This window comes from Bubalus bubalis, chromosome 16 (genome assembly GCF_019923935.1).
Source record: "Bubalus bubalis isolate 160015118507 breed Murrah chromosome 16, NDDB_SH_1, whole genome shotgun sequence".
Lineage (NCBI taxonomy): Eukaryota > Metazoa > Chordata > Mammalia > Artiodactyla > Bovidae > Bubalus > Bubalus bubalis.
Window position 1 is genome coordinate 39110548 of NC_059172.1, and position 15278 is coordinate 39125825.

Sequence of the window (15278 nt, forward strand, 5' to 3'; positions counted from 1 at the left end):
TCTCCATGCTATTTGGAACTCTGCATTCCAATGGGTATATCTTTCCTTTTCTCCTTTACCTTTAGCTTCTCTTCTTTCCTCAGCTATTTGGAAGGCCTCCTCTGACAACAATTTTGCTTTTTTTGCATTTTTTTTGGGGGGGGATGGTCTTGATCCCTGTCTCCTGTAAAATGTCATGAACCTCCGTCCATAGTTCTTCAGACACTCTATCAGTTTTAATCGCTTGAATCTATTTGTCACTTCCACTGAGTTGACTTAGGTTATACCTGAATGGTCTAGTAGTTTTCCCTGCTTTCTTCAATTTAAGTCTGAATTTGGCAATAGGAGTTCATGGTGTGTGCCACAGTCAAGTCCCAGTTTTGTTTTTGCTAACTGTATAGAGTTTCTCCGTCTTTGGCTTCAAGGAATATAATCAACCTGATTTGGTATTGACCATCTGGTAATGCTGATGTGTAGAGTCTTCTCTTGTATTGTTGGGAGAGGGTGTTTGCTATGACCAGTGCATTTTCTTGGCAAAACTCTATTTGCCTTTGGCCTGCTTCATTTTGTTCTCCAAGGCCAAATTTGTCTGTTACTCCAGGTATCTCTTGACTTCCTACTTTTGTATTCCAGTCCCCTAACATGAAAAAGACATCTTTTTTTGGGTGTTAGTTCTAGAAGGTCTTGTAGGTCTTCACAGAACTGTTCAGTTTCAGCTTCTTCAGCATTACTGGTTGGGGCATAGACTTGTATTACTGTGATATTGAATAGTTTGCCTTGGAAAAGAACAGAGATCATTCTGTCATTTTTGAGATTTCCCCCAAGTACTGCATTTTGGACTCTTGTTGACTATGAGAGCGACTCCATTTCTTCTAAGGGATTCTTGCCCACAATAGAGGAAGAATGGTCATCTGAATTAAATTCATGCATTCCATTCCATTTTAGTTCACTGATTCCTAAAATGTTGATGTTCACTCTTGCCATCTGCTGCTTGACCACTTCTAATTTACCTTGATTCATGGACCTAAGATTCCAGGTTCCTATGCAATATTGCTCTTTACAGCATCAGACTTTACTTCCATTACCAGTCACATCCATGAATGGGAGTTGTTTTCGCTTTGGCTCCGTCTCTTCATTCTTTCTGTAGTTAGTTCTCCATTCTTCTCCAATAGCCTATTGGGCACCTACTGACCTGAGGAGTTTGTCTTTCAGTGTCATATCTTTTGTTTATTCATACTGTTCATGGGGTTCTCAAAGCAAGAATACTGAGGTGGCTTGCCATTCCCTTCTCCAGAGAATGCATAAGGTTCATCCACCTTCTTTGAGCCTTACCCTCTCACTTATCCTTTATTTCTTACTTTGCATCTGTCTTGTTCCCCTGATTGTTTCATATTAGCTCCCAGACATGCTCAGGCATTCCTATTCTAAATAAATACAAATTGGAGTTTGTCTCCTCTTTAAGTTCTCAGTCTCTTTATTCCTTTCACTATAATATTTCCAAAAACTTGAAACATTATCTTAGTAAGTATGCCTGTGCTGTAAGTATCTTAGTAAGTATGTGTGCTGTGCTTAGTCACTTATTCATGTCTGACTCTCTGTGACCCCATGGATTATAGTCCCTCAGGCTCCTCTGTCCATGAAATTCTCCAGGCAGTTCTCCAGTGGGTAGCCATTTCCTATCCAGGGGATCTTCCCAACTGAGGGATCGAATCTGGGTTTCCTACACTGTAGGCTATTCTTTACTCTTTGAATCATCAAACATGAATGGGCTTAGTCACTCCCAACTCTTTGTGAAGCCATGGACTGTAGCCCACCAGGCTCCTTTGTCCATGGGGATTCTCTAGGCAAGAATACTGGAGGAGGGTTACCATGCCCTCCTCCAGGGAATCTTCCCAACCCAGCGATTGAACCCCGGTCTCCCACATTGCAGGCAGATTCTTTACCATCTGAACCAGCAGGGAAGCCCAAACTAAGGATGCCCTACATTTATTTCAGCGTCTACCAATACTGGTCTTTTGCCAGTAATGTTCTAGTTTCTATAGATTGCTCGCTGAAGAAGACAGAAATGCCCTTGCTCACCCAGAGTGAGGAGACAGATAATTCATACATAAATTGATATAATATAATAGATATATAACCATATAATATTAATTATAATGTTATTACAATGTTATAATAAATATAGTATTATAATAAGAAGAGGACTACTGATTATAAGGTGGCTTATCTTGTATGTGTCTGTGTGTGAGTGCCCCTGGGTGGAACATCACACATATGAGCCCCATTCATTACCCAGCTGTCAAAGTGAGGCCCTGCTTTGCTTCTACCCACTGTTGTAGAAATGCTTTCAATTTTATTTCTCTTTCTCTCATTTTCCAGAAACAATAGTTTTTCTTTTCTTTTCTTTTAATTCAACAGTGCCTTGGCAAGGATAGAAAACTTTTCCACATAAGGAAATATTGCCATGTAGTATAGATTCTGTCTCAACTTCATTCTTGCAAAAGAAGTTTAGTTTGGAAATAAACATTTCAGTATGGTTTTTATATCCTATGATCCTAGTTATAACTATAATGTTTAAAATAATAACACAGCCTATGAAATTTTGGTTCATACATTTTCTTCTACAAAGGCTTGATTGAGAATATTATCTTATGATACTGCAATATTTTATTACTTTGCCTGCTGAAAGCAGCCTAAAATCTTCAGCAGTTCTGACAACTGAGAGCTAGAGCAAGTAAGGGTCTGTGTTGTGAGAAAGTCTCATTGAGATTAGAAGTGTGGTATGTGTAGGGGACAAGAATAAGTGATAAAATGGTTAGAAGAGCATACAAGAACATTTTCAGGGAGGAATAAAATCTCAGTCATAGGCCTTCAATTCTTGACTGATTTGGGAAACTTTTCTTATAGATTCCCTCTTAGTGCCTTCTCAGAAACCTCTGTAAACATCTGTTATGCCTTCAGTGACCATATTTTATGGTATCCTGGAACCAGCCTATACTGTCTCATGAGAAAATTGTTAAATGTTCAAGATTTTGTAAGACAGTTATTAAGCACAACCATTATGAAAAGTAAATTACATGGGAGCACATCTTCAAATATAAAGGGATAAGTAACTCCAGGGGTCCATCCTTCTACTGAAACAATAAATGAGGAAAAAAGATAAGAATCGACTTTGTTGAAAATCTGGGAAACAATTGAAGGTTTATGTGTGCTGATCTAGAAAAAGGCAACTTACAAATGGGAGGGGAGTGTTGTGGCACTTTTACTTGCCTTTGGGCCAGCTTCCACCCCTACTTGAGAGAGTCCTGAAGATACAGGCCCCATTCTCATTGTGAGAGGTTTCTCCCTGCTTTCAAAGAGAGAAGAGCAGACCCTGATCTCAAAGATTGTGTTTGTCTACTTGGAGCATTCTGGGGGTTAGCTGAAAGACTGAAGAAAGGCAGTTTGGTTTTTCTTTTGTGCAGCACAGAGCTCCATCAGAATGGAGCCAAGTGGAGGGCATTCCTTGCAAACAAGAAAGGTAAATAGACAACCCCTCCTATCTGGGGGAAGATGTTTAGGTTGAGGTAAACAATAGACATGTTGAAAACTTGATAAGAAAGACTGAGAAGAGATATTTTGTGGGGAAGTGGAACAGTAAAAAGTTCCCTGTGTGTAGGATTTATACCTCTAAATGATCTTTAGGTTCAAGAGAAGCAGAAACTAAAGGCTAAGGCAGAAGTATAAAGGCCCTGGTTAAGCATTGAAGGATTTAGAAAAGGCACAGGAAGCAGAGATGAAATTGCCAAGATCCGTTGGATCATAGAAAAAGCCAGAGAATTCCAGAAAAATAGCTACTTCTGCTTCACTGACTATACTAAATCCATTATGTGAATTGCAACAAACTGTGGAAAACTCTTAAAGTGATGGGAATACCAGACCATCTTACCTGTCTCCTGAGAAACTTATATGCAGGTCAAGAAGCAACAGTTAGCACTGGTCATAAAATAATGGACTGGTTCCAAATTGGAAAAGGAGTATGTCAAGGCTGTATACTGTCACCTTACTTATTTAACTTCTATGCAGAGTACATCATACAAAATGCTGGGCTGGATGAAGCACAAGCTGGAGTCAAGATGGGCCCAATAAAGGACAGAAATGATATGGACCTAACAGAAGCAGAAGATATTAAGAAGAGGTGGCAAGAATACACAGAAGAACTGTACAAAAAAGAGCTTCACGACCCAGATAATCACGATGGTGTGATCACTGGCCTAGAGCCAGACATCCTGGAATGTGAAGTCAAGTGGGCCTTAGAAAGCATCACTATGAACAAAGCTAGTGGAGGTGATGGAATTCCAGTTGAGCTATTTCAAATCCTGAAAGATGATATTGTGAAAGTGCTGCACTCTATGTGCCTGCAAATTTGGAAAACGCAGCAGTGGCCACAGGACTGGAAAAAGTCAGTTTTCATTCAAATCCCAAAGAAAGGTAATGCCAAAGAATGGATGTGAGTGGCGGACCATAAAGTAGGATGGAATCCAAAGAATGAATGCTTTTGAACTGTGGTGTTGGAGAAGACTCTTGAGAGTCCCTTGGACTGCAAGGAGATCAAACCAGACAATCCTACAGGAAATCAGTCCTGAACATTTATTAGAAGGACTGATGCTGAAGCTGAAGCTCCAATACTTGGGCCATCTAATGCAAAGAGCTGACTCATTAGAAAAGACCCTGATTCTGGGAAAGATTGAAGGCAGGAAGAGAAGGGGACGACAGAGGGTGAGATGGTTGGATGGCACCACTGACTCAATGGACATGAGGTTAGGCAAGCTCTGGGAGATGGTGATGGACAGGAAAGCCTGGTGTGCTGCAGTCCATGGGGTCGCAAAGAGTTGGATATGACTGAGTGACTGAACAACAAAGCATTGAAGGCATGCTAAATACTGAGCCAGTATGCAGAGAGAGATGTTTTTTTCTTGCTGTGGATTGTTTGGGTATGTTTTTGTTTTGTCTCCAGGCAAAAAAATCTCAAAAAACGCATAAACTGGTATAAGATAAAGGACACATTTTTGAGAGCGCATACCATTAACATTTTTACAGAAAAAGGTAGAAAAGTGCTAGACACATAACGAAACCCATAGGAACCAAACAAAACAAGCCCTGAGCATGAGAAAGGTTATGATTTCAAGAGTTATCTTATAAAATTCAAAGTGTCCAGTTTTCCACAAAAAATTAAAACTTGCAAAGAAACAAGAAAATATGACCCAGTCACAGAAAAATTAATAGGAGCTATCTATGAGGAATCAAGTCATAGAAGTTACTCAGCAAGGCCTTTAATTCAACTGCCTTAAATATACTCAAAATAGTAAAGGAAATGATGGACAAAATTGTATAACTCCAGGAGAATGATATTCCTCAAACAGTGTACACTTCTAAAGAGATGCAGATTATAAAAAGGGACCAAACTAATTCTAAGTTAAAAATTACAATATCAGAAATGAATTCACTAAGAATTTCAACATCAGCTTTGAACAGTCAGAGTTGAAAATCAGAAAACTTGAAAACAAGTCATTTAAAATTACCCAGTCTGAGGAACATAAAGACAAGGGAATGAGCAAAAATGAAGAGAGCCTATGAGATCTGTGAGACACCATCAATAATAGAACATCAAATAATGGAAGTTCCATAAGGAGAGAAGAGAGAGAAAGGGATGTAAAAGAATTTTGAAGAAACTATGACCAACAAGTCATACTTTGATTAAATACATGAATCTACACATTCAAGAAGCTCAGTGAACTTTAGAAAGGAAAAACACAAGAGATCCACCCTGAGACATGTTCTAATACAACTTTTAAAAGTCAAAGGAAGAACCTTGAAAGCAGCAAAAGAGAACTGTATGTCCTATTTAAGGGAGACTCATTAAGAAAAAGACTGGACATCTTAGCAGAAACCATGGAGGCCAGAAGGCAGCACGATGACATATTTAAAGCACTTAAAGAAAGAAAAAGCCAATAACTCTATACCTGGCAAAACTATCATTCAAAAATAAAGGAGACGTTAAGACATTCCCAGATTAACAAATGCTGAGGGAATTCATCACTAGTAGATGTGTGCTGTTTGTTCAGTCGCTGAGTTGTGTCCAACTGTTTGTGATCCTGTGGACTGTGGCTTGTCAGGTTTCCATGTCCTTCACTATCTCCTGGAGTTTGCTCAAATTCATGTTCATTGAGTTGGTGACGCTACATGTGTCCTATAGGAAATGCTAAAAAGAGTCCTTCAGGTGGAAATGGAAGGACACCAGACAGTAAGCTTGAAGCCACAGGAAGAAATAACACAGGTGAAGGAATATATAAGCCAGTATTAGTTTATTTTTCATTTGTGACTCCTTTTTCTTTCCCAGTTTGATCAAAAAGACAAATCATAAAATGATAATGATAAGCCTGTGTTAAATGGGCACACAAAGTAGAAAGATGTAATTTGTGACACAGTAACATAAAGGGGGGAGGGATGGAGAAATGTATAATCAGAATTTTTACATACCTATGGAAGTTCATATGATATTAATTCAAAATAGATTGTTACATGTTTGTGAGGTTAATTGTAAGCTCTAGCACAACCAATGCTAAAATAAATTTAAATATACAGAAAAATAAATTAGGAATCAAAATCATACACTACAAAAATACAAACGCAAAATAATGCAGTTAATGGTGACATTGAGGAAAAAACAAGATATGAAACATATGAAAGACAAAGAAAAAATATTTAATTATCAGTATTTACAAATGGATTAAACTCTTCTATTAGAAGGTAAATATTCTCAAAATACATTAAAAAGCAAATGCTATTATATGCTGTCTAGAAAAGACTCATTTCATATCCAAGACAAATAGGTCAAAAGTAAAAGAATGGAAAGGACATTCCAGGCAAATAGTTACTAAAAGAGAACTGAGATATCAGTGCTAAGATCAGATAAGATAGACTCAGTCAAAAATTGTTACAAGAGGCAAGGAGGAACACTAAATATTGATTAAAATGTGAACCCATCGGGAAGATATAAACCTAGGAACCTAAAAACAGAACTCTAACACATAGGAGGCAAAAATTGAGAAGAGAAACCAGAAATATACAGTTCTAAAATAATAGTTGGAGATTTCAATGCTGTACTTCCCATATGGAGAAACAGATAGAAGACCAGTGGCAAACAGGGAAATTGAACAATACTCTAAACCAGCTACATCTGACAGACATAAACAGACACTCTTTCCAACATCAGCTTAGTAGTGTTTCTGCTGAACAGATTTTCTCAAGAACTTTGTGGATCTTCTGTAAATGTCAGTGGGATTTACTCCCCTAGGCAAAAGCCACATTTATAGATCTTTGCCAGACAAACCCTCTAAGCCTTGCCCTCCTGCTGAAATAGTAGGAAACAGTACCGTACCTTAAGCTCCCTAGAGGACTTCTAGTTTGGTTGATATCTGTGAGGCAAACCCTTATCCTCTTTTTTGGGGAGGGTGTGGTTAAAATGATTTTTATTTAATTATTATTATTAATTGGAGGATAATTGCTTTACAGTATTGTGTTGGTTTCTGCCATATATCAACATGAATCAGCCAAGTATACATATGTCTCCTCCCTCTTGAACCTCCCTCCAACCTATCATCCCACCCCTCTAGGTTGTCAGAGCAGTGGGTTGAGCTCCCTGCATCATATAGCAAATTCCCACTGGCTATCTATTTTACATATGGTAATGTGTATTTCCCTGTTACTCTCTGAATTCATCTCAATGTCTCCTTCCCCTACTGTGTCCACAAATCTGTTCTCTGTGTCACTGTTTCCATTCAGTTCAGGACAGTTGTTCAGATGTGTCCGACTCTGCAACCCCATGGACTGCAGCATGCCAGGCCTCTCTGTCCATCACCAACTCCTGGAGTCCACTCAAACTCATGTCCATCAAGTCGATGATGCCATCCAGCCATCTCATCCTCTGTCGTCCCCTTCTCCTCCTGCCCCCAATCCCTCCCAGCATCAGAGTCTTTTCCAATGAGTCAACTCTTCGCACGAGGTGGCCAAAGTACTAGAGGTTCAGCTTTAGCATCATTCCTTCCAAAGAAATCCCAGGGCTAATCTCCTTCAGAATGGACTGGTTGGATCTCCTTGCCATCCAAGGGACTCTCAAGAGTCTTCTCCAATACCACAGTTCAAAAGCATCAATTCTTCGGCGCTCAGCCTTCTTCACAGTCCAACTCTCACATCCATACATGACCACAGGAAAAACCATAGCCTTGACTAGACGAACCTTTGTTGGCAAAGTAATGTCTCTGCTTTTCAATATGCTATCTAGGTTGGTGTTAACTTTCCTTCCAAGGAGTAAGCGTCTTTTAATTTCATGGCTGCAGTCACCATCTGTAGTGATTTTGGAGCCCAGAAAAATAAAGTCTGACACTGTTTCCACTGTTTCCCCATCTATTTCCCATGAAGTCGTGGGACTGGATGCCATGATCTTCGTTTTCTGAATGTTGAGCTTTAAGCCAACTTTTTCACTCTCCACTTGCACTTTCATCAAGAGGCTTTTGAGTTCCTCTTCACTTTCTGCCATAAGGGTGGTGTCATCTGCATATCTGAGGTTACTGATATTTCTCCCGGCAATCTTGATTCCAGTTTGTGTTTCTTCCAGTCCAGCGTTTCTCATGATGTACTCTGCATATAAGTTAAACAAACAGGGTGACAATATACAGCCTTGACGTACTCCTTTTCCTATTTGGAACCAGTCTGTTGTTCCATGTCCAGTTCTAACTGTTGCTTCTGACCTGCATACAAATTCCATGTCCTAGCCATTATAAATAGTGGTGCCGTGAACATTGGGGTACGGGTGTCTCTTTCAATTACAGTTTTCTCAGGGTATATATAGCCCTCTAGTAGGATTGTTGGTCATATGGTAGTTTTATTTCTAGTTTTATAAGAAACCTTTATCCTTAAAATGATGGGAAGACCTATTTTTGTGCCTGATTCCTTCACCTTTTAATCTTTCTGAAGTTTTAGGGAAAAGTTGTACAATCATACTTAACAGAGATTAAGACTGTGAATCTCTTTAATTCTTACAGATGGTGAGAAATTTCAAAATCGTAAAGTCTTGATTTCATTTTGTTTAACTGTTTTTTACTCAATTTATCATTCTCCTCTCATATATTATCATAAATAGAAAAAAGAATTCAAGAGTCATTTTAACACTTTTCTTGGAAGTCTCCCTAAGTATAAAACCAGCTTTTAAGTATTTTCTTGAACATAATTCCAGGATATAATTTTGCTAAGTTTTTTTTTATCACTTTGTAACAAGAATCTTCCTCCTTCTGTCTCTAATAACATGGTCCTCAATTTCTTCTGACTCTCACTGTGGCATACTTAAAGATTAGATTTCTACCAACAGTGTGTTGAAAACATATAGGCTTTCTCTCAAAGTTCTTCTCGTCTCTGCTCACTTGACTGATTTCAAAGCTATTTCCAAGTTTTTAGGTACCATTTCTAGGCATCAAAATCTGTTTTATTTTTATATTGTTTTATAATGGATTACCACAAACTTAGCATCTCAAAACACAGATATATCCCAGTTTCTGTCAGGAGTCTGGCATGACTTAGCTGGGTGCTATATTTGTGGTTTTATAAGGCAGCACTCCAGGTGTTGACTGAGCTGTATTTTTCATCTAGAGTTTCAACTAGAAAAGCTGCTCTTAGCTTATACATATTGACAGAATTAATTTTCTTGTGATTTTAGGACTGTTCACAGTTCCTGGCCACATTATCTTTTCCATAGGCCTTCCTTTAACATGATAGCTTACTTTTGTAAGTCAGCAGGAGGGAAAATTATCTTTAAAGAAGGGCTGAGTCTCTCTTTAAGGCCTTTTGCTTGATTAAGTTGAGCCTATCCAGGATAATCTTCCTTTTGGTTAAAGCAAAATCAATTGATTTGGGTCCTTAATTTTATCTGAAAATTCCTTCATCTATGCTACATTCTATTGTTTAGCAGCAAAGGGAGGTCATTAGGTAGGCCTTGAATCATGGAGCTACCCTCACCTGCGTGCCAAGAGGTAAAGTATGTGAAGTCCTCAGTCCAGTGTTTGACATATACTAAGAGCTCAATAAATGTTAACATGTCCCATCTTTCGATTTTTCTAAAGTCTCTGTTGGAACCACAGTCTCAGTGCCCAGAGGGATGTGAGACTCAATGAGGCAAATCCCACTGAAGAGGATGAGGCTCTAAAGGAGTTTGCCACCACCTAGCCAAAGGAGAATCAGATTCTCTGACTTATAAGAGCATGCTTCACAGTTTAGGAAAATCTGGAGAGAGGAACTGTTAGTGGAGACTTTAAGACTTAAACCAGAGAACTTGGAAGGAATACATATGCAGATTAGGTTTCAGGAAATTTTTCAGTGCATCAAGGTAGAGTATAGAAAGGAATTAAGAGAGTAGCATAGCCCGGGGAGTGTATGCCATCCAAACAAGTAAGATGGCTGTTATATGGAGATACATATAACCTTCAAGATATCCTTTTAGTTGACCAAAGGGACTTGGAGTTTAGGTGGTTTAGGATTATAACTGAGCTATTCTGTACATGGAATTCATTTGGTGCCTATACCTATTCCAGGTGGTAGAGGCAAATTTTAAGAGATGATATTCAGTTAAGATTGGCCTATGAACTAAAGTAACCTAAAAAGTGGCAAGAGTATCAGGGAAAGCATCATGAAAAGACAAAAGGCTGTTTGAATGGGATGAATAAATTCCAAGGACTAGAGGATCCTATGGGACCAAGAATGGAAATGTAGGAAAAAGAGAAGCTCCCCAAGGTAGAAGCAGGTTCCAATCTCCTGGAGACTATGAAGACTGAAAGTAGAATGTCAGACTCACCACTCCAGGGAGAATAAATATAAGGTTTAATGATAATATGTCAAGTCCAATAAAGATTGGGAAGCTTACATACATAGGAGAATGAAAGGAAAGATCAAGACTGAAGGGTCTAAATTAAGGCCAAGATTCTTTTTTGTTTGTTTGATTTTTACTTTAACTAGAAACTACATACCACAACTGTAGTCAGGAACGCTGATCCTGTAGGTTTTCTTTCAGAAGTGACTTCCCATCTCCTGAAGCTTCTGCCATGAGATGATAGGCAATATTAGGAAATAGCAATTTGGAAATTTCCAATTTCCAATTAGGAAATAATAGGAAATAGCTATATGGAAATTGCTGCAACATGGAAAATAACTTTTAACATTTTGGTATAGATTGAAAGTTAATGGAGATGCTGTGTGTCTTTTCTGCTAATGTTTTAGCAATTCTCTTATTTTCTTGTTGTCTCAAAATGGGGAGATGCTTTCCTTTAGGAGATGTGGGAGATTGTAACCCAAAGAAGGCCTCTTCAGCATTTGAAATGCCATAGTCATTGACCTCCATATAGGATAGGAAAGAACAAAAAATGCAGCACAGTAGCTCTTGCTGCTTTTTTCTTCTAAGTCTTTAAGACTAAGCCTACTGACCGAGAATTCTCAGAGCTGTCAGTTCGAGAGCACAGACAAAGGCACATAGGGAGGAGTGTAGACTTCTCAATGATTTTCTCCACTGGACGATCTAGTTGAGATTTGGACAGATATTGTTGTGACACTGGAAAGCTGGGGAGTCTGTCTGTCCTGTTACACTGTCAGACTCCTGTCATTCTTCATTCTGCATGAGTAACTGTGCTGAGTGTTGGGTAGGAGTTGAATGTGTCAGAAGATATTTTTCAAGATTACCTTCCCTGAAGGGAACTGGCACACTATGGATATATTCCCACATTAGGAGATGATCGGCCTGTGATTTGAGAACATTGGTTTACACCCCAATGGACACAACCTTTGACCACCAAGCAGCATGGTAAAAGTAAGATTTTATATTGACTACAGAAAGAGTAATGTGGAAATCAATCCATATATTTAATTCTTGCTAAAGACTGAATCCTTGGTATCTACTGTAACCTAATAAAATGATATCTGCTGAAGATGAATGCAGAGGCCTTTACTAGGTGTATGTAGGTCCAGAAAACAGTAGTATTTTCCTCAGGAGTAAATCAGTTTTACAGTTAAGTTGTATACCAGGATCCCTCCTTTCCACCTCCAACTAGAGTGTTTGGGAAGAAATCCTTTGAAGTCACATAAAACTCAAGTTTGTCAGTTCTAGCAAGGATCTAGTAATAGCAATAGTCATAGGACTACATCATTGTTGAAGATCCTGTTTTGTCTTACACTGACTTATTCTCTAAGAAAAATACATATAAAATAGTGTGTATATTCAAGCACTTGTGTATAAGGCACTTGTTCTGATAGTCTAATGTCAATGAGTCATTCTTTGTAGCTTTATGTGCCTCAGCGCAGACACTGGTGTTGTGTCAATAAAAGAGAAGTAGAGATATGTGTAATAGGAAGAAGGATGAAGAGAAGAAAAGATTCTTTTAGTTCTTGTCTGCTTTCCTTTTGCCTACAGTTCAGGACTTTTGGGCTAGAGGTAGATTATTTACCCATTCTTCGTGGGGCTAGAAAGATTTTATCAATGGTTTCTCTACCTTGCTTATCACATGAAAATGAAATGAAATGTTAATCTCTTAGTTTTGTCCTACTCTTAGTGACCTATAGGCTGTAGCCTGCCAGGCTCCTCTGTCCATGGAATTCTCCAGGCAAGAATACTGGAGTGGGTTGCTGTTCCCTTCTCCAGGGAGTCTTCCAAACCCAGGTCTCCTGCATTTCAGGCAGTTTCTTTACCGTTTGAGTCACCAGGGAAGTGTATAGTTTTGGTCTATTTGCATGCCGAAATATTGAGATAGATTTAAAGAAGGCAGGAATCTATTCAAAAAAGGCAGAAATTGCAGTAAATTAATGCAGGTGTTAAGGATTGTAATGTCCTCACTCTTCAGACATGGAGAACGCAATGGCACCCCACTCCAGTACTTTTGCCTGGAGAATCCATGGATGGAGGAGCTTGATAGGCTGCAGTCCATGGGGTCGCTGAGAGTTGGATGTGACTCTGCGACTTCACTTTCACTTTTCACTCTCATGCATTGGAGAAGGAAATGGCAACCCACTCCAGTGTTCTTGCCTGGAGAATCCCAGGGACAGGGGAGCCTGGTGGGCTGCCATCTCTGGAGTCGCACAGAGTCGGACACGACTAAAGCGACCTAGCAGCAGCAGCAGCAGCACTCTTCTGACCGATTGAATTTGACTTGGTTTTAAACTAATGTAAAGTTTAAAACATGAATTAATCTTTCAAAGTAGTTGTCCTCAGACTTTATATTGCATAACGATTACCTGAGGACATCTTAAAAATGTGGATTCTCAGCCCCACTCACAGAGAATCTGACATGGAGGGTCTGCCTTATTGCTCAGGAACTATGGTTTTTATAAACACTTCAACTTTCATTTTACAAATGCTGCCAAGTGGTAAATCACATTAAAAAAAAAAAAAAACTCTCTTCTAGGAAAACAGTTTTTAGTGGAGAAAAGTTGGGAGTGTAAAAAATAAATTTGCCATTTCTGTTGGCCTGAACATGATGATGTATCATTTGACTCTCTTTACTTCTTAGTTTCCAGTTGAAGTACTCTTTCTTTCTCACTATTTGTGTGAATACACATGAAAATTCAACTTCTGTGCTAGAATGTTCAAGTGAGTTAAATTTTTTAAGACTTTAACTTCAAAGGATAAAGAAATGGAAAGGCCTGTGCAGAGCTATAAAGCTTTTTAAGGAGACAGGTAGGCTAGATTCAAAATGCCGCTGACATGTGACTAATATGGTCAGAAAAATTACATGAAATTTCTGATAATTTCAGAAATTATCAAAGAAAAAAAATAGACTATTTCCCAGAGCTGTAGTAGGCCTGATTGTCCATAATGAAAATTTAGATCAAATGTTGTATGAAGTTAACAACAACAGACACAACTCTGTTTCCTAGATCCTGGAAATACTCTCCTATTCGTAGAATAGACAGTAAGGAGTTTGAATATTAAGCAAATGAACAGTCTTGGTTATTTACAGATATGTTATTAATAAAGGCAGACGGATGTCAGAGTTCCCAGTAGCAGCCTGGTATTGCTACATGGTATTACAGCACTATTTTCAATATTCTTAAGGAATATGATTTGGATCCTAAGATTATCTGTCAACCAAATTAGTAAAGGAAAAAGTAAAGCTACTAGTGTAAATGATTTTTATTGTATAAGACAAAAATGAAAAACAGTTATAATGAAAATTCTAGCTAGTTCATATAAGCAATGAATGCTTGAGAGGGTATGGAGAAAAGGGAAACCCCTTGCACTGTTGGTGGGATTGTAAATTGATACAGTCATAAGGAGAACAGTATGCTGCTGCTGCTGCTGCTGCTAAGTCGCTTCAGTCATGTCCGACTCTGTGTGACCCCATAGACGGCAGCCCATCAGGCTCCACCGTCCCTGAGATTCTCCAGGCAAGAACACTGGAGTGGGTTGCCATTTCCTTCTCCAATGCATGAGAGAAAGTGAAAAGTGAAAGTGAAGTCTCTCAGTCTTGTCCAGCTCTTAGCGACCCCACGGATTGCAGCCTTCCAGGCTTCTCTGTCCATGGGATTTTCCAGGCAAGAGTACTGGAGTGGGGTGCCATTGCCTTCTCTGGGAGAACAGTATAAATATTCCTTAAAAAACTAAAAATAGAACTAAAATGTGACCCAGCAATCCACTACTGTGCAGTTACCCATAGAAAACCATATTTCAAAAAGACACACACACCCCTGTGTTCACTGCAGCACCATTTACAATAACCAGGATATGGAAACAACCTAAATGTCCATCAACAGAGAAATGGGTAAAGAAGAAGTGGTACATATATACAATGGAATATTATTCAGTCATATAAAGGAATGAAATTGGGTCATTTGTAGAGATGTGGATGGACCTAGAGACTTTTATACAGAGTGAATTAAGTCAAAAAAAGAAAAATATCATATATTAATGTATATATGTGGAATTAGAAAGAATTGCCATAGATGATCTTATTTATAAAGCAGAAATAGTGACACAGATGTAGAGAACAAATACATAGATAGGTATCAAGGGGGAAAGGAGGATGGGATGAATTGGGAGGTTGGGACTGGCATATACATACTATGTATAAAATAGATAACAAATGAGAGCCTACTGTATAGCTCAGGAAACTGTACTCAGTGCTCTGTGGTAACCTAAATGGGAAGGAAATCCAAAAAAGAGAGGATATATGTATTTGTATAGCTGATTCACTTTACTGCACAGTAGCAACTAACACAATATTATGAAG

General features: G+C 38.7%; 1 protein-coding gene across 5 annotated transcripts in view; it reads right to left on the minus strand.

Annotated features, from left to right (window-relative positions):
- Positions 1–15278, minus strand: part of LOC102396589 (interferon-induced very large GTPase 1) — a 190141-nt gene that overhangs the window by 18197 nt on the left and 156666 nt on the right. For 2 of the 5 annotated variants that reach the window (XM_045162931.1, XM_045162932.1), the window contains exon 4: positions 11034–11103. The exons of 2 other annotated variants lie outside the window; for them this stretch is intronic. The gene's annotated coding sequence lies outside the window, so the exon portion shown is untranslated. Of the gene's footprint in view, positions 1–8631; positions 8659–11033; positions 11104–15278 lie in introns of those variants that run through there. One more of the 5 variants, XR_006640094.1, reaches the window with a different exon arrangement.